The sequence below is a fragment of the Schistocerca piceifrons genome, chromosome 8 (assembly GCF_021461385.2).
Source record: "Schistocerca piceifrons isolate TAMUIC-IGC-003096 chromosome 8, iqSchPice1.1, whole genome shotgun sequence".
Lineage (NCBI taxonomy): Eukaryota > Metazoa > Arthropoda > Insecta > Orthoptera > Acrididae > Schistocerca > Schistocerca piceifrons.
Window position 1 is genome coordinate 341,421,732 of NC_060145.1, and position 19,964 is coordinate 341,441,695.

The following is a 19,964-nucleotide window of genomic DNA, read 5'->3' on the forward strand; positions in this document are numbered from 1 at the left end:
GATCGAGTCCAGTAGTTATGCCTGGAAGGAGTTGGGCGTTCCCTAATCGGTCCGCGCCGACTCGAGTGGCCATCTGTGGTAAGCGCCCGGCAGACTCGGCTTCAATGGGCCCCTCCAGTCGCGGATGTTCCGACTGCCGTACCGCAAGAATAATACGTGAAGCCCACCCACGATCACCTTCTAGACACCTGTTTAAGGAGTTGGGCATTCTGACTACTGCTTCACGGAATAATTATTCCCTCATGAAGTTTGTTGTAAATAATCCACTACAGCTGAAAAGTAATAATGTTGTATATAATTATAATATCAGAAGGAGAAACTACATTCGTTACTTCACATTAACATCGACTTTAGCACAGAAAGGGATGCACAATGTCGCAACTTAAATTTTTGATAACTCATCCAGTGATATAAAATGTTAGACAGATAGCAAAGTAAAATGTGAAAACAAACTAAAAAAGTTTCCCCTTGACAGTTCCTTCTGTTCCCGATAAGAATTTCTATTATTTTTTTGTGTCATATCCCACTAACATATGCATAGCTATCCTACCTACGTGCAGACAAGAGCAGAGATTTCTATATTTTCTATCTTTTCTGCTCTCTTATCAACGTACACTGTCTCTCCTATCTATCTGCGACATTAACGCTCTTCTCTGAACAACATGGCAGAAACACCCGTTGCCGAGCGGGGTACCCGTGCGGTCTCAGGCACCTTGCCACGGTTCGCGCGGCTCCCCTCGTCGAAGGTTCGAGTCCTCCCTCAGGCATGGGTGTCTGTGTTGTCCTTAGCGTAAGTTAGATTAAGTAGTGTGTAAGCCTAGGGACCAATGACCTCAACAGTTTGGTCTCACAGGAACTTACCACAAAATACCCGTTCCCATCAGAGCAAAATCCTTTTTGTGCCACCCCATCGTTCAGCCACGAAGTCCTTCTCAGTAGCAGGAACTTGCTTGAGGAATAATCTCCAGCATTATATTAGAGAACTGAATAACATCTCCAGCTTCAAAAGACAGTTAATGTGATATGTTGATATCTACTAAGGGAACAATTATGGTTACCCTTGTTCCTGTGAGTGCTTGGTTACCCTTGTATAGCCTTCTTTCCAACGAGATCTTCCTCTTTTCTCAGTATTCTTAGCTGCTTCAGTCACCTCAAGATTTCCTCTCCCCAGCACTCACTATATCAGAAAACATTTATTTTGACACCTATAAATTACTATTAGCGGCAGTAACTGCAGTAGCTGAAATACCACTAGTATCAACTTTATTAGTTCACGGTCAGCGTTATTTACTCATATTGCCACTATAGACATTCAGATCATTTTAATACTATTTGTCATATTAAAATTGTCATTTCTCGGGTAACTATGATTTAAAGAAGGTACTGGTTTGATGTAAGAGAGGGCCTGTTGGTCCTAAGCAGATCAGATTAAATAAATAAAACTTTTTGAGTACGAATTACTAACTCAGATCTGTAGATTTAATAAATAAGAAAATTTTAAAAAATCTTGTAGATATTCAGCATGCAGCGATATTTGCAAATTTATTTGCAAGGGGAATGTAAAATGTTTCGTTTGACATCATTACGATTTATTGTGCAAATGATCCATGAAATATGAAACCAATTAATAGCTCCTCCAGTAGGTAGGTGTGGCCAGTAAATTGCAATATGTAACGCAATGAATTAGCATCTCTTGCCAAGGCGGGCCACGGGTGAAATTTGAGCCCAATCAGATGAGGACAAGATTGAAAAGTTTGTATTTCAAATTCATTTGTACTCACGCGGACAATATTTCACAGTGAGGTAAGTGTCGCCTGATAGCCATAATTATTTTCCAAACGGTTCGTATGTAGATTCCTGATTGTTGAAATGGTTTTGCTCCTGCCCTGCAGGCCTGCTTTAATAGGACGAGAAAAACAACAAAAGTGTTTCCCGAGTCACAACTAACCGCTTCTACAATTATTGCTACAGAAGGGCCACGAAAGTCAGAACGTTTCAATATTGTCGTCTTTTAAAGAAGAAGAAATAATTATTAATAAGAAAATTGCTCAAGGGTGTGGGATCCGTACCGAATAGGACTGACAAGGGAAGTTGAACGTATACAGAGAAGGGCAGCACGAACGTTCACCGTTTTGTCTGACCCATGGGAGGGTGACATAGAGATGCCGAAGAAACTGAACTGACAGGCTCCTGAAGAGAGACGCAAAATACCACAAGAACGCCTACTAACAAAGAACTGAACTCCGTCCGAACAGGCCTCGGAAGGCCCAATCGCACCAATCGATCGCGGTGTCATCCTTAGCCAACAGGCGTTACCAGAAGCGCATGTGTAATGGCATGCGGTTAGCAAAACGTTCTCACGGCCGTTGTAATTTTTCGTGGTGAGACGCTAGCTCCCAGTCAAGTGCCTCGTCAATTGGCTTCACAATGGCTGAGCGTGCAGCGCTTGCCAACACCACTCGGCAGACCCGGATGGTCACCCAGCCAAGTGCTGGCCAAGTCCCGCAGCGCTCAATCTTAGCGATCTGAAGAGAAGTGGTGTTATCATTGCGGCAAGGCTATTGCCCTAATAACATAGAACCGGCTTTACATGTTGATTCTAGGGATGTACTACAACCCCGTACTCGTCGCTCACATAGGGATCGCGAGGACAAGATTAGAATAATCACAGCACGCACGAAGGCATTCAAACAATCATTCTTCCAACGCTCCGGACGTGAATGGAATAGGAAGAAATCCTACCAACTAGTTCAATGGGGCGTACCCCCTGCCATGCACTTCATGGTAATTTGCAGGGTATAGATATAGATGTCGATATAGTAGTCATTAATTAGGAAGGTGAGTGAAGTATAACAACGACCAAATCTTTACACCTTATGTACAACAGCTATGTGTCAAAGAACAGTCAGCTGCATGAAATACTGTGTTTACGTATTACTGTTTTCAGCGGACTAAACTGCAATTCCGTTTCATAATAAGTTTATGTTTTCACAAAAACATTTCATTTACGAGCTTCGGTTCTGTTTGCGTTTCTTTTTCGATTATTTTCTTCATTCGAGTGTTGGAACTTAAATAGTGGCAACGATTTATTCACAACCGATACAAAAGAGTTACTTATTTGCACCTGTTACTGTCCTTCGAAGTAGTCACCAGCGTTGTGTAAGAACCATTGCCAGCGATGTGGAAGGCATAGTATACCGTTAGCAGAGCATATTCTGTTGATGGTGCGAATGGAACAGTTCTGAAGCGAATGCCAATAAGTGGTTCCTTCATCTTCGGAATCAAATCAAAGTCATAAGGATTTAAGTCCGCTGAGTATGGTGGATGGTACAGTATCCAGCAGTCCCATCGACCGAACAAAGCAACCACAGCTTGCGCTGTATGCGCCTGCGCACTGTCGTTCAAAATGATGGGTGGCATGCGCAGAAAGTGTCGCCGCTTCTTTCGCAAAGCTGGACACAGATGATGCTCCAAAAACGAACAGTGATACGACTTAAGTCCTTGTGACTTTGATTTGATTCCGAAGATGAAGGAACCACTCGTGGCATTCGTTTCAAAAAAATGGTTCAAATGGCCTCTGAGCACTATGGGACTTAACTTCTGAGGTCATCACTCCCCTAGAACTTAGAACTACTTAAACCTAACTAACCGAAGGACAACACACACATCCATGCCCGAGGCAGGATTCTAACCTGCGACCGCAGCGGTCGCGCGGTTCCAGACTGTAGCGCCTAGAACCGCTCGGCCACCCTGGCCGGCCCATCCGTTTCAGAACTGTTCCAGAGATTCGGCAGGCAGTACACCGCTCCATTCGCACCATCAACAGAACAGGCTCTGCTAACGGTATACTACGCCTTCCACATCGCTGTTACACAACGCTGGTACTACTTTGAAGGACAGTAACAGGTGCAAACATGTAACTCTTTTGTATCGGTTGTGATTAAACAGTTGCCACTATTTAACTTCCAACCCTCGTATTTTACTTCCAGCCCTCGTATTTTACTAACATTTCGGATATAAAAATTTAATTCCGGGAATTATTTCTTCAATTAAGCAGAAAAGAAGTGAAAACAAAACTTCATCTTACGTCATATATGACGATTCAGGTCTGACACCAGTTTGCGTATCGAAGAATTGTGTCATACGTAACTTTCGGTATAATATCTGTAATGGAATCACGTTTGCATTAAAAATATATACAAGTGCAAATGGAAAGTTTATTGTATTAGACGTGGAGCACATTTATACAAATTACACTGAATCGCCAAAGAAACTGGTATAGACATGCGTATTCAGATACAGAGATACGTAAACAGGCAGAATACAGCGCGGCGGTCGGTAACGTCTCTACAAGTCAACAAGTGTCTGGCGCAGTTATTAGATCGGTTACTGCTGCTACAATAGCAGGTTATCAAGATTTAAGTGAGTTTCAACGTGGTGTTATAGTCGGCGCACGAGCGATGGGACACAGCATCTCCGAGGTAAAGATGAAGAGGGGATTTTCTCGTACGACCATTTCACAAGTGTACCGTGAATATCAGGAATCAGGTAAAACATGAAATCCGCGACATCACTGCGGCCGGTAAAAGATCCTGCAAGAACGGAGCCAGCGACTGAAGAGGATCGCTCAACGCGACAGAAGCGCAAACTTCGGCAGATTGCTGCATATTTCGATGCTGGGCCACCAGCAAGTGACAGCGCGCGAACCATTCAACGAAACATCAAATGGCTCAAATGACTCTGAGTACTATGGGACTTAACTTCTAAAGTCATCAGTCCCTTAGAACTTAGAACTACTTAAACCTAACTAACCTAAGGACATCACACACATCCATGCCCGAGGCAGGGTTAGAACCTGCGACCGTAGCGGTCGCGCGTTTCCAGACTGTAGCGCCTAGAACCGCTCGGCCACCCCGGCCGGCACGAAACATCATCAATATCGGCTTTCGGAGTCGAAAGTCCACCCGTGTGGCCTTTATGACTGCACGATACAAAGCTTTATGCCTCACCTGGACCCGTCAACACCAACATTGGACTATTGATGACTGGAAACATGTTGCCTGGTCGGATGAGTCACATTTCGAATTGTATCGAGTGGATTGACATGTACGGATATGGAGAGAACCCCATGAATCCATGGGCCCTACATATCAGCAGGGGAATGTTCAAGCTGGAGGAGGCTCTGTAATGGTGTGGGGCGTGTGCAGTTGGAATGGTATGCGATCTTTGGTACGTCTGGATACGACTCTGACAGGTGACACGAACATAAGCACCCTGTCTGATCACCTGAATCCATTCATGTCCACTGTGCGTTCCGACGGACTTGGGCAATTCCAGCAGGCCAATGCGACAGGCCACACCTCTACAATTGCTACAAAGTGGCTCCAGGAACATTCATCTGAGTTTAAACACTTCCGCTGGTCACCAAACTCCCTAGTCATGAGCACATCTGAGATGCCTTACAACGTGCTGTTCAGAAGAAATCTCAGCCCCCTGCTACTCTTACGGACAGCCCTGCAGAATTCATGGTGTCCATTCCCTCTAGCAGTACTTCGACATCAGTGGAGTCCATGCCACGTCGTGTTGCGACACTTCTGCGTGCTCGAGGCGGCCCTAGACGATACCAGACAGGTAAACCAGTTTCGTTAGCTCTTCAATGTACCAGTATTGTGAATTAAAGCACTATGTGATAAACATTTAATAGTAGACAACATGTCACGAAAGCTTGTAACACGACTCCCCGTGCAGTTCGTGAACTAGCGGTTAGCGTCGCTACGTCTACATCACGGGGTCATGGGTCCGATTCCCCCGATTCCCGACAACAAGTGATGAGAGTCCTAAGCGCCTGCAGGTTGGCTACGCTGCTGTTCTTGTGCCTCCAGGTATGCATTAGGGCTACTGCAAACATTTCGAAAATTCGATGTTTTTCCCATTTCCGCCAAATGTGTGGTAATCAAGGAAGTAGTTAAACGGACGCCCTTTACGCCGCCCTCTGAGCCCTTTTCATGTCGATTCTGAGCCGCGGAGTGTCTGAAATTTTATCCTCAGCTGCCCATAACAAACCCTCTTGATTCAACGCTGCGCGTCGCGTTTCTGACTTCTATCGCGCAAGCGTCAAAAGATGGGGTCAGTTGTGGGTAAAAAGGGGTGTGTCGACCTTCTGACCGTGTTACACAACCACGGCGGTATTGACAGAACAGTGGTGACATTTGGTGCTAATGTGATACCACTAACCAACCCACCTTACAACTGACGCGAACTGCTGAGTTCTGGCCTTTTCTTCTTCGCGTGAATCAACACCTTGCTATCTGAAGCATCGCCCAGCCCAAGAGTGACATCTCACGGGCCCACGCTTATGCACCGTTGCAGAGGAAAGTCGTAGGGACCTTTCTGTCAAACTTCAAAGTTATACGTCGCAATGGGAGACAGGTAACGGGTATCGAAGAACTGAGTCTTTAACTGTATTGCGCAATGCTTTTAGAACGCCCTCTGGAGGTGAATGAACACGGCGCCAACGTGGGCGATATTTACTGTCTTCTGAGTCTCGAACACCGAAGTGCGGTACTGTGTGAGGAAGACAGTTCAAGAAAGAAGGGCGGAAAGAAGAACAGAATCGGACTTGCCGAGATTTTCAGCTGCGCAAGAAAAGCTCCTACCGCATTCCGCGCGGCCTGGGGATGTGCAGCGGCCCGCTGTGTCGGACAGGGAGTCGGTCTCTCTTGTGAAAAAGCCCGGGGCCGCAGCTGGCCGGCGAGCCGTGTTTGTCGTGCTGCCCGCCGAGGCATGAATGAGTAATGCGGGCCGCGCCGGGCTGGCCCCAGAGTCGACGATATCGACCGGCCCCGCCAGCGCGGTGACCGGCGGCCATGCTGGGGACTCTCACTCTCTGCTGCCGTAATGTTTTTGTTAGCGGACGCTCTTTGTCCGTCCCACGACTGCGTTTGCGAGAATACATCGTCCCAACCACAGGTGTGAACGTCGCGAGGTGGCCCTGTACGACGACAGGAGTAGCGACGGTACAGTAACAGATTCGATACTTCATTTAGTACCCACTCCAGAACCATGTACTCCAGGAAACCAGGAAAGGAAGGCTATCCAAGCGTTTGAGACAAATTGCCATATAACAATGTTGAAAAGTAGTTGGACTGATATGATAGGATATGAGGAAGTTCTCCGCAGAATACGCGAACTGAGCAACATACGGGAGAAATTGGTGAACAGACTGATGGGACATGCGTTAAGACATCAAAGAACAACTTCCGCGGTACTATTGCGAGCTATAGAAGGTATAAACTTTACAGGAACACAGAGTCAGAACGTTTGAACATTGTCGTCTTTTAAAGAAGAAGAAGAAGTAATTATTAATAAGAATATTGCTCGAGGGATCCGTACCGAATAGGACTGACAAGGGGTGTTGAACGTATACAGAGAATGGCAGCATGTGTGTTCACAGGTTTGTCTGACCCATGGGAGAGTGTCACAGGGATGCCGAGGAAACTGAAGCGGCAGATTCTTGAAGAGAGACGCAAAATATCCCAAGAACGTCTACTAACAAAGAATTATTGAGGACGTTGGGTGCAACTGTTACTGCGAAATGAAGAGGTTAGTACAGAAGAAGAATTCGTGGCGTGCCGCAGCGAACCAATCAGAAGAATGATTAAAAAATGAAAAACGATACTTCGATTAGGAGACGCGCTTCTCCGCTCTGCTAGTTAACTGTGCCCTGGAAAAAGTAGCCAAAGAGTGCAACACGAAGACCCATAGTGGAATCCGACTAGGAAAAAAAAATAAAGGCATCAAAGTCAATTCCTTTTCTTTTTCAAAAGATGTAGCGCTACTACCCGAGAACTGGAAAGCAGCCACAGGAAAGAATCTCCAACTACAAAACAATAAGCAAAAATAAGTCTCTAAGTCTCCTTCGAAAAGGCCAGAATAATGATAACGATAAACACTCTCCGAAACATTTTAAAGTAGGGAAAAATATAAAGAAATTGTCAAAGAATTTGAGTATCTTGAAGGCTGAATCAGTTGAAATTCCGTCGAGAGAAAAACAAAAGGATCTATAAGAAATAAAGTTCTTAACTCTCCTTCCACTCCCTTCTGTCAGATGCAAAAATGAGACACCACGTAGCGGTAATCAAAGTGGAAGCTCTAAACGCAGCCGAAACATTGTCCATCATTAAGCACAACCCAATTGAAAGGCAGGAGATCATAGGAAGGAAAATGTTAAGTAAAATCCTAGTCTCCAAATTCCGTAACAGCAAACTAATCCGCAGCAGAAATGAAACCCTTCAGTAAATAACGGAAAAACTCTGAGACAAAATGAAGAAAAGAAGTCTTGATTTTTACGAACACGTCCTTAGAAAAAACCAAACACTTAGACCAATAAAAAATTTTTGACTGCTTCCGTAATAAGAATACCAAACCAAACTCGTTCAAGAAAACAGAGCAGGATCTAAAAGAACTCGAAATCGCCTTTGAGGTTTATACATCCGAGCGCAGAATCTCAACAAATTCGATTCTATTCTTCTCTCCGTTCGTTAAAAACTCGGTTATTTTCGTGAACGGTCATCTGCGCGGGAGCATATACTCCCGCCACGAGACTTACGAAGCATTAAATGTCCATACCGAATTACTTGACATGCGGAAGGCGATTAATGCAGTTTCGCACTGCCACCGGATGAACAAAATAAGAACCTACGGAATGTCAGACAATATGTGTGACTGAACTGAAGAGTTTGGCAAACATAATACAGCAAGTTATTCTTGTTGGAGACGTCTCATCAGACGCAAAATTAACTTTGGGCGTGCCTCAAGGTGCTGCTACAGGTACACGCTGTTCGAGGACAATGCTGTGACAGACAGAACGTTTCAAAGTCTTTGCATCAGACACCTAACGGTGATAAGTCACGTCATGGGGAACAACTTTTGTTAGAGACAAAACGTTCGCTGACGCTTTCCACCGACGCTAAGCGTCCGGTAGTATTCGCAACCCTGGGATGTTAGGATTTCACCGAATTAGCACAAGGTGTGCTGCATTCTAGCAACCCCATTGTACTGATAGAGCGATTTTCAACAAGAAAAACATTAGACCGAGTGTTTCTAAGCGGAGAAATATATGTTAGAAGCGAGTCGGTAACTTTAATTCTGCTCGCCTCAGCCTCTTTCACGTGGAGCAGATTACTGGCTTATGGGCAACACACATTGCACATGCACGCAGCAGAATGCCTATCCCATGCCGCCTCTCAGGTGTATAACAAATACAAATGGGCCCCAACAGTCGCCGGGAAGTGATAACGAACCTTTCGTTTGCAACAAAGATTGCGCCCCTAGACATATGACGCAAAGACTTTGAAACGTCCTATATGTGGAAGCTACAACGTCACGGAAGTGCAGCGAGAGGCAGGAGGATCTGCAGAGGATCAGCCCCTGATCCAAGGACTGACAATTGTACAAATGACTGGTTATTATGTGATCAAACGATTTCCAAACTGTCACTGTAAACATTTAAAGTGGAACTGTCGCACAAAACTGACGAAGGAATGGAAGATGCCAGACTGAGATTCACTGGAATATCATTCAGGAAGGAACTCCATTCACAAAGGAGAAAGCTTACAAAACACGTGTTCGACCGATATCCGGGTTTTTGTCCTCAGGCAGCGATGCGTACAAAATAGGATTGATAGAGGAAATAGAGAAGATCCGAAGAAGAGTAATGCCTTTTGTCAAGGATTCTTTTAGTAGAGGAGAAGGTGTCATGGAGATGCTCATCCATCTCTAGTAGCAGATGCTACAGGAGAGGCGTTGTGGATCGCGGCATGGTTTACTGTGAAATTGACGGGAACGTACATTCCTAGAAGATTCAACCAATATATTGCTTCCTCCTACATATTATTTCGTCACAGTGCGAATGTGTTCGCATGCCAAATTTTTTGGGAAAATTTTTAAAGGTGCTGAGGAAGGTAGAATGAGCCAACTGGTATCCCACATTCCAGTCAGAGTCTTTTAAGCGAAAGCAAGGTAGTCTTTATTTTCTTTTTTTGGCTCGGATAAGAGCATTTTCTTGCTTGTTCCCTTATTTTTCATTCTACAGCAGGGCATGTCACTCATACTAGTGAAATGGACGTAAAGCAAAACAAATTTTACACCTCAGAACGGATTTTATGCGCACGAAAATTTTCATGTGCGTCATAACTGCAACGTGGGATTCCCAAAACCGTTCTGTTTATAACGGGGACATTTTACAGCATATTTCTCCGAGCTACGTCAATTTATAAATTACGTTTTCCCCTTTCACAGAAATTTACGTGCGCATTTTACGTATTCATGTAAGGTAATTTTGAGCCTCAATATGTTCAAAATGGACAAGGATATCTAGAAAATTTAAAGGGTCTGTTCTAGATCATAAAAATTTCAGCCATTTGCTGTCCATGGAAGTCTTGGAATCCACGACTAGGGTTTGGTCCGAAAAAAATGGCAAGAAAAACGCTTTTTTGTTTCAGTTTTCTAAAGAATCGCCTATGGACTAAACGTGCCTCCATAATCTCCTTAAAGTCCACTGTAGACCACATCAAACGCAAAAAGAACCAACCGATTTGCTCCATTTCCCTAAGCAGGAGCAAATGCGTAATATTCGTAGTTTGCCGCTGTACTGTCGGATAGTGATACTAAGACGATCCTTCGGTTGGGCATATAAATGGTCCATAACCCAAGGGCTATACAAAACACCTAACGCTACGTTTCCATCACCAATAGAAACTGAGGTATAAGCCATGGAAGAACCCAGTTTTTATGTGCGGCGTTTTGGAATATATTAGATAGTGCATGCCTTTGCATGCGTACCGATAAGGTGCTTCGGATTGGACGCTTGGCGGCAAACACGCAACTTTGTTTAACAATATTAACTGTTTAAATGTTTATATATGACACAAAATAGACTGTCGACATTATCAACACTGACAGCTTTCTAATAAAGGTTTCAGTTGCTCCAAAATCAAGCAAACCTTTTAATTAGAATTTTATTTAATACTGCCAGTCATTGGCCGATTAAGGCGACCAGTCGGAAACGCGCCGGCAGGCATGGAACACCGAAGCTAGCTAGTTAGACACTCTTGAACTGGTTTTCGGTAAGGCACATGTATGTGGAGCTGACTGAATATGTTTTGACGGAAAACTGATGTAGTGAGTTAAAAATGCCTTGGAGGACGTTTATATGCCAATTCGCGAGTGTGCGACTTCAAATGGTTATTAAAGGCGTGTGAAGATAATTTTATGAATTGGCAATGGTGCTCGATTACTGAAGATTAGGCACCGAGGACATAATTTCAAGTGTTATCGTTAGACGGGCTTAAGAATGTTTTCTTCCCTTATTTTTGCCTATTAAACAAGAAAGTGGCACAGCACTATTGAGATTCTCCCATTTGCCATCCCATCGTTGATAGTACATTGAATGCACGTTTCGAACAGCGGCCGATGGATGACAAGTCCAGTTGAGACATCGAGACAACTTTGCGAGAAACGTGGTAAGAAAACCTCTTAATGGTGAATTAGCAACAATTCTCAAGGAAAAACTTGCGCCGTTAGCATGTGTGACGCAGTAATGTGCCATGGTTGGCATGTTTGCCGATTTCACCCTAGCTAATTAATTAGCTAGGAAGATGGGTAGAAACATAAAAAGAGCCGATGCAGTTGGTCAACATAGGAGACACACCATACAACATAAAAAGAATTCCTCTTTCATAAATGAATTAAATTAAATAGAACAGTTTTCGCTCTAGGTGCACCGTACATACGAGGGTTGGAACTTTAGTAGAGGCAACTATTTATTTAAAGCTCGTTCAAAATAGATACATGTTTCAAAGTTTTACTGACCTTCAAAGTAGCCATCAGCATTGTGTATAACCCGTTGCCACCAATGTGGAAGTCGTAATATATCTCAGCAGTGCTAGTTGTGTTGACAGTTCGAGCGGCGCGGTCTATTGCCCGGCGAATTTGTAGCAGTTCTCAAGCGAATGCCGTGAAGTGTTTCCTTCAGTTTAGAAATCGAGTTGAACTCACGAGTGCTTAAGTCAGGAGAGTGCAGTAGGTGGTATAGCACTTAGCAGCCCCATCAGTCAAACAAATCAGTAGTAGCTTGCACTGTACGTGCTTGAGCATTCTCCTGCAAAATGTCTCTATGCTGTTCATTTTTGGAACACAACCTGTGACCAGCTTAGAGACAGAATTGATGATACTTTTCTGCAGGACCTGACCATCATTTTGCGGGACAATGCTCAAGCGCCGGCCGGAGTGGCCGTGAGGTTCTAGGCGCTACAGTCTGGAACCGCGTGACCGCTACGGTCGCAGGTTCGAATCCTGCCTCGGGCATGGATGTGTGTGATGTCCTTAGGTTAGTTAGGTTTAATTAGTTCTAAGTTCTAGGCGACTGATGACCTCAGAAGTTTCGTCGCATAGTGCTCAGAGCCATTTGAACCAATGCTCAAGCACATACAGTGCAAGCTGTTACTGATTTGTTTGGCTGGTGGGGCTACTAAGTGCTATACCACCTACTGCACTCCCCTGAGTTAAGCACTCGTGAGTTCAAATCGATTTCTAAACTGAAGGGAACACTTCACAGAATTCGCTTCAGAACTGCTACAAATTCGTCGGGCAATAGACCGCGCCGCTCGAACTTTCAACACATCTGGCACTGCTAAGAGTATCCTACGACTTCCACATCGCTGGAGACGGGTTATACACAATGCTGGTGACTACTTCGAAGGTCGGTAGAACTTTGAAACACGTATCTATTTTGAACGATCTGTAAATAAATAGTTGCCACTATTAAAGTTCCAACCCACGTAGATGAACGGAATCGTTCTCCACAACTGAGGAGAGGGTTTAGCTGAGATAAAGAGGAGCCATAAAACAGGTATTCTGAGAAAGAAAGCGACTCACCGGAGAGTGCAATTGAAATTTCCTCCCGCTGAGCAAGTTAAATTTGAAAAAGTCAAATGCAAACGAAGGAGTAGCCGTGTTGGATTTACCGAATTGGAGTTCAGAGAAAGGCGTGAATATATGATGAACGAACCAAAGCAGAAAGTATTGCATTGGATAGCTTGTTAAGAGCAGCGGTTAGCCGACATATAGCTGACGTATACGATAAACGACGCGTGGATTAATGGAGAGGGGCGGCTGCGAATGTGATTTCATGTAAAACTCTAAACACGGGGCTAGTTCGCTACGCCTGAATGCTGCCGTGATGTCAAATCCGCTCCCCATCTACTCTAGCAGACGGGCGCCGGGACGGCAGGCAACAAGCACAGTTCCCGTTCAGCCTGCGCCACCGTCCGCTGTGGCCGAGCGGTTCTAGACGCTTCAGTCCGGAACCGCGCTGCTGCTACGGTCGCAGGTTCGAATCCTGCCTCGGGCATAGATGTGTGTGATGCCCTTAGGTTAGGTTTAAGTAGTTATAAGTCTAGGGGAGTGATGACCTCAGATGTTAAGTCCGATAGTGCTCAGAGCCATTTGAACCATTTTGGCAGCAGCGCGCCTTGTTGTTTATTTCGCAACGCCGCACCCCTCAGTTGCGATACAGAGACAGTAGTCAGTGTCGCTCCGCATTAATGATCAAGGTGGGTTCCTTTCCTCTGGGGCCGTTCGTTCTCCGTTCATCGCCATAGAACGTAGGTCGCCTACGAGATCTATAATTCCTGTATTACGCCGAAAAATAACAAAAGTTTGTCGATGTACTGCAGTTGTTATCGCTCACTGCACAAAATACACGGCCTGTCAAGAAAGTGAAGTGCCCAAAAACGGAGAAGGACACAATACAACTTCACGGGTTGAGGGTAGGTGATGTTACTTCACTTATTGTAAAATGGAGTCAAATTTGCAAAGAACTTGACAGTGTGAGCCCAAATAAAAGTATGACATTTCACCCACTCTGACTTAGATGCATACACTGTTTCCGCTGGGGAAGGTGACATCAAGCCATTGTAGCGTCTCCTGGGGCAATCTCTCCCAAAACTGTTGTAACAGGCCCTTGACATCTTCGATAATGACTGAGCGAGATGACGCACTGGTTAGCACAAAGGATTCGCATTTGGGAGGATGGCGGTTGAGAGCCGCGTCCAGCCATCCTCATATAGGTTTTCCGTGATTACCTCGAATCGCTTCAGGCCAATGCCGGGATGATTCCTTTGAGAGGGCACAGCCAATTACCTTCCCCACCTTACCTCATTCGATGGGACCGATGGCCTCGCCGTTTGGTCTACTCCCCCAAATCAACAACCAATCAACCAGTATTGATAATGGTACTGGGAGAGAGTCAACGTCTGAGTTGACCACATATATTTTCAGTCCCGGACGGATATGAGGATGTTGCAGGTCATGGGTGTACCTCAAAATCACGCAAGCAGTTCGGAGAGACACATACAATGTGTGGACGAGTATTGTCCTCTTGAAAGATGACACCACGAAGCCGTCGCACGAGAGAGAAAACACTTGATAACGCAGGCTGTCCGTGACATACCACTGCGTGTTGACAGTTCCCTCGATCACTACCAGCTGTGATCTGTAGTCATACGCGATGACTACCCGAGGAACTCTTCCTAGGATACCGCCATACTCGTCGACGATGGTCATACAGTGTCGTGCAGAACCGCGATTCGTCACTGAACGCAATGCGACTCCTTTCATCAGCGGCGAGGCTTCCCCGTTATGGCGCCACTCCAAACCCAGCCGTTTGTGTTGTGCTGTTCATAACAGCGTAAGCATTGGATGGTAATTCTGTAGTCGATCAGCTTGTAGTCTCCGACCAATGGTATAGGATGACACAGAATTTTGCAAGGGAGTCAGTTGGTTGTTTTCGGATGATTTGCACAGAAGTAAAGGGGTTACGGTGTGCTTAATGTACAATACGCCAGTCCTCCTTTACGGCGGTCGCACATGGCCGACAGGTACCTTGACACCAATTGTCTGCCCTCGTGTTCTCACGCAGTCAACATCGGGCCACGGTTAAACCCAAATGCTGCCCTTTTTTTTTTCTTTTTATTGGATCATCACTCTTCTGACTGGTTTGATGCGGCCCGTCACGAATCCCTCTTCTGGGCCAACCTCTTCATCTCAAAGTAGCACTTGCAACCTATGTCCTCAATTATTTGCTGGATTTCTTCCAATCTCTGTCCTAATCTACAGCTTTTGCCATCTACAGTTCCCTCTAGCACCATGGAAGTCATTCCCTCGTGTCTTAACAGATGTCCTAACATCCTGTCCCTTCTTATCAGTGTTTTCCACATATTCCTTTCCTCTCCGATTCTGTGCAGAACCTCCTCATTCCTTACCTTATCAGTCCACCTAACTGTCAACATTCGTCTGTAGCACCACATCTCAATTGCTTCGATTCTCTTCTGTTCCGGTTTTCCCACAGTCCATGTTTCATTACCGTACAATGCTGTACTCCAGACGTACATTCTCAGAAATTTCTTCCTCAAATTAAGGCCTATGTCTGATACTAGTAGACTTCTCTTGACCAAGAACGCCATTTTTGCCATTGCTAGTCTGCTTTTGATGTCCTCCTTGCTCCGTGTGTCATTGGTTATTTTACTGCCTAGGTAGTAGAATTACTTAACTTCATCTACTTCGTGAGCATCAATCCTGACGTTAAGTTTCTCACTGTTCTCATTTGTGCTAAATCTGATTACTTTCTTCGATTTAATCTCAGTCCATATTCTGAACTCATTAGATTGTTCATTCCATTCAGCAAATCATGTAATTCTTCTTCACTTTCTCTCAGGATAGCAATGTCATCAGCGAATCGTACCATTGATATCCTTTCACTTTGAATTTTAATTCCACTCCTGAACCTTTCTTTTATTTCCATCGCTGGTTCTTCGATGTACAGATTTAATAATAGCGGCGAATGACTACATCCCTGTCTTACACTCTTTTTAATCTGAGTACTTCGTTCTTGATCGTTCACCCTTATTATTCCCTCTTGGATCCTGTACATATTGTATATTACCCGTCTTTCCTTATAGCTTACCCCTATTTTTCTCAGAATTTCGAGCGTCTTGCACCATTTTACACTGTCGAACGCTTTTTCCAGGTCGCCAAATCCTATGAAGGTGTCTTGATTTCTCTTTGTCTTGCTTCCGTTATGAATCCCTCATTAATCTTATATTGCATGATTCGATCAGACAAGCAAATGGAGACCCACATTGAGGCCGCTTTCAAACGTGTCAAGTGCTCATAATGCTGTTCCACACAAGTATGCAGAATCACCGCGTCCTTCACTCTGTTTGTGATCGCTCAATAGCTGACGCCTTTCGTGGCTTTTACGTACACTACCAGGCCTGGTAAGAATACTAAACACGAACAACACTAAAGCACTCTGATGCCCGTTCTATCTGTGGCGTAGAATTGCAAAGCTTACCATTTTAATACCCGCTGATGGTGTGTACTCGTATGAAATTATATTGACATCCGACAACGTCTTCTGGGTAATTCATTATTTTTGTCACGTACTGTGTTGGTTATTCTCTTAGGAGGTGCATTCAAGTTCTAAGGCCTCCGATTTTTTTTCTCTGGACTGGAAAGAGACAGAAACATGCGCATTGTTTTAAAATGAGGCCGCGTTCATTGTCAATACGTCACAGAGATGGCAGCACCGTATGGCAGATGGAATTTTACCGCCAGCGGCGAGAATGAGAACTGTTTTAAATACTTAAAATGGCGACGTTTCCCTTACTTGAACAGCGTGCAATCATTCGTTTTCCGAATTTGCGTGGTGTGAAACCAATTGAAATTCATCGACAGTTGAAGGAGACATGTGGTGATGGAGTTATGGATGTGTCGAAAGCGCGTTCGTGGATGCAGCAGTTTAATGAAGGCAGAACATTGTGTGACAACAAACCGAAACAACATCGGGCTCGCACAAGCCGGTCTGACGACATGATCGAGAAAGTGGAGAGAATTGTTCTGGAGGATCGCCGAATGACTGTTGAACAGATCGCCTCCAGAGTTGGCATTTCTGTGGGTTCTGTGCACACAATCCTGCATGACGACCTGAAAATGCGAAAAGTGTCATTCAGGTGGGTGCCACGAATGCTGACAGACGACCACATGGCTGCTCGTGGGGCATGTTGCCAAACAATGTTGACGCGCAACGACAGCATGAATGGGACTTTCTTTTCGTCGGTTGTGACAATGGATGAGACGTGGATGCCATTTTTCAATCCAGAAACAAAGCGCCAGTCAGCTCAACGGAAGCACACAGATTCACCGCCACCAAAAAAATTTCGGGTAACCGCCAGTGCTGAAAGAATGATGGTGTCTATGTTCTGGGACAGCGAGGGCGTAATCCTTACCCATTGCGTTCCAAAGGGCACTACGGTAACAGGTGCATCCTACGAAAATGTTTTGAAGAACAAATTCCTTCCTGCATTGCAACAAAAACGTCCGGGAAGGGCTGCGCATGTGCTGTTTCACCAAGACAACGCACCCACACATCGAGCTAACGTTACGCAACAGTTTCTTTGTGATAACGACTTTTAGGTGATTCCTCATGCTCCCTACTCACCTGACCTGGCTCCTAGTGACTTTTGGCTTTTTTCAACAATGAAAGACACTCTCTGTGGCCGCACATTCATCAGCCGTGGTGCTATTGCCTCAGCGATTTTCCAGTGGTCAAAACAGACTCCTAAAGAAGCCTTCGCCGTTGCCATGGAATCATGGCGTCAGCGTTGTGAAAAATGTGTACGTCTGCAGGGCGATTACATCGAGAAGTAACGCCAGTTTCATCGATTTCGGGTGAGTAGTTAATTATAAAAAAAATCGGAGGCCTTAGAACTTGAATGCACCTCGTAAAAGAGCACTGTGCGCTAAGTTGTGGCTTTAGTCCCTGCTGATGGTGGTATCATTAATTCGTTGCCACGCACACTTTATAAAAAAATAATAATAAATTTTCTTGCAGCAAATGTCGGCAATTGCTGTCGGTTAATAGAATGCAAGCCTATTGATAATTCTTCAGTTACATCGACAGCAGATATTTTCCTAGATGTTTTTCCGCTTAACCAACAACAGTTTCATTCAGGGTCAAGCAGACAATTAATACCCTCACTACAGATCTTCCTGTTCCTCTCGGCCTTATACCGTATCAAAATGAGGTCGGCATGTTAATTTGGAGTTGGAAAATCTTAGTGGTGGATGGTTGTCGGATGTCTCTCCTGACGCCACCACTTCGCTCCAGGATGGAATTCGTGCTCCCAATCTGTCTGTCTAGCGTAATCTCAGGTGCAAATAAGAAAATGTTTCCGAAAAGTGTTCAAATCGAGTAACTGAGGTGGGACGTGGGTAACAGGTATTTACCTCGTCGGATGCGGAAAACTGCCTCAAAGCCACAATCAGGACAGTATGGGAGCACATTGCAGATACGCGTTGCTGTCCGTGGAGATCACACACCGTATTATGAACAATGTCCCGCCGTTTTTAATGCCCAGAGGGGTCATCATAAATAGCGACGACTTCAGTATAATTATTTTTCTTTGAATAAAAATGTCATTTCTTTTCGTCTCATTGCGTCTCTCTTTCAATTACCTTCTGAGCTGTACCCTAACAGTTCTTTGCCCAGTTCATTGCATGTATGGTCCAAGTTTCACCGACTATGTAGTTTGGCTGTGACACATCATGCGAAAGTTACTTTCGCCCTAGAGTTCTACGCATCAGTTTAGAAGCAGAAACGTTACAGTGGACATCGGTTGACAAACGAACTGTCTATGTCCTTAGGTTAGTTAGGTTTAAGTAGTTCTTAGGGGTCTGATGACCACAGATGTTGAGTCCCATAGTGCTCAGAGCCATTTGAACCATTTGAATACCTAACGCGTCAATATGGTCTCAAGATGGGTAGGTCTAATGGAGTCTGTATCTTGGCCTCCAAGATCACCTGACCTGTCCTGTATTCTGTCTGGGCTCATATCAAAAGGATAGGATACAACATAACCACTGATATGGTCCAAGAGCTGGAGTAGTCATGCCAAGATTGACGGGACGATCCGGGGCAGTTTAAATGAATCTGTAACTCACTCAAGAAAGGAGAGCGTGCGGCCCAAAAAAGTTCGCCGCGTGAAGTTTAAAATTCTTTTAAAGTTTTATTCCGGCTGCTGCCAGGCAGTAGAGGCCAGCGCGGCCAACGTGCTGATCGAGTAGGCCACTGGGCAGTACTGTTGACATTACGTCAAACACTCCAGTCGGATGGGTTTCGCGATACCGATCACGGACGAATCCTGTAGAACAGCTAACACCGCAGCACAGTGTGACCAAGGGCGAGGTAACACCTTGTAACTTGGAGCACTCAACAACTCACATGTTCCAAATATGACCAAGTATAGCAAACCCATGCTTGGTGCAGAGCCATGGAGCAAACCAGGAAAAGCTGATGAGACAAATAATGTGGAACAAATCCACTTTTCCACTCTAAGTAGGACTACGTCAGAAGTGTAGCAACAAGTGCCTAAATAATCACACCTAGAGGCGTGTACAGCAGTTCTATCTGCACCTGGAACTGGCGAGTTTGACTCTCTGTTGAGTTTCATAGAAACCGCGACCGACTGGTTGATGAATAGCCGGCCGGAGTGGCAGTGTGGTTCTAGGCGCTACAGTCTGGAGCCGAGTGACCGCTACGTTCGCAGGTTCGAATCCTGCCTTGGGCATGGATGTGTGTGATGTCCTTAGGTTAGTGAGGTTTAATTAGTTCTAACTTCTAGGCGACTGATGATGGTTCAAATGGCTCTGAGCACTATGGGACTTAACATCTATGGTCATCAGTCCCCTAGAACTTAGAACTACTTAAACCTAACTAACCTAAGGACATCACACAACACCCAGCCATCACGAGGCAGAGAAAATCCCTGACCCCGACGGTAATCGAACCCGGGAACCTGGGGGCGACTGATGACCTCAGAAGTTAAGTCACATAGTGCTCAGAG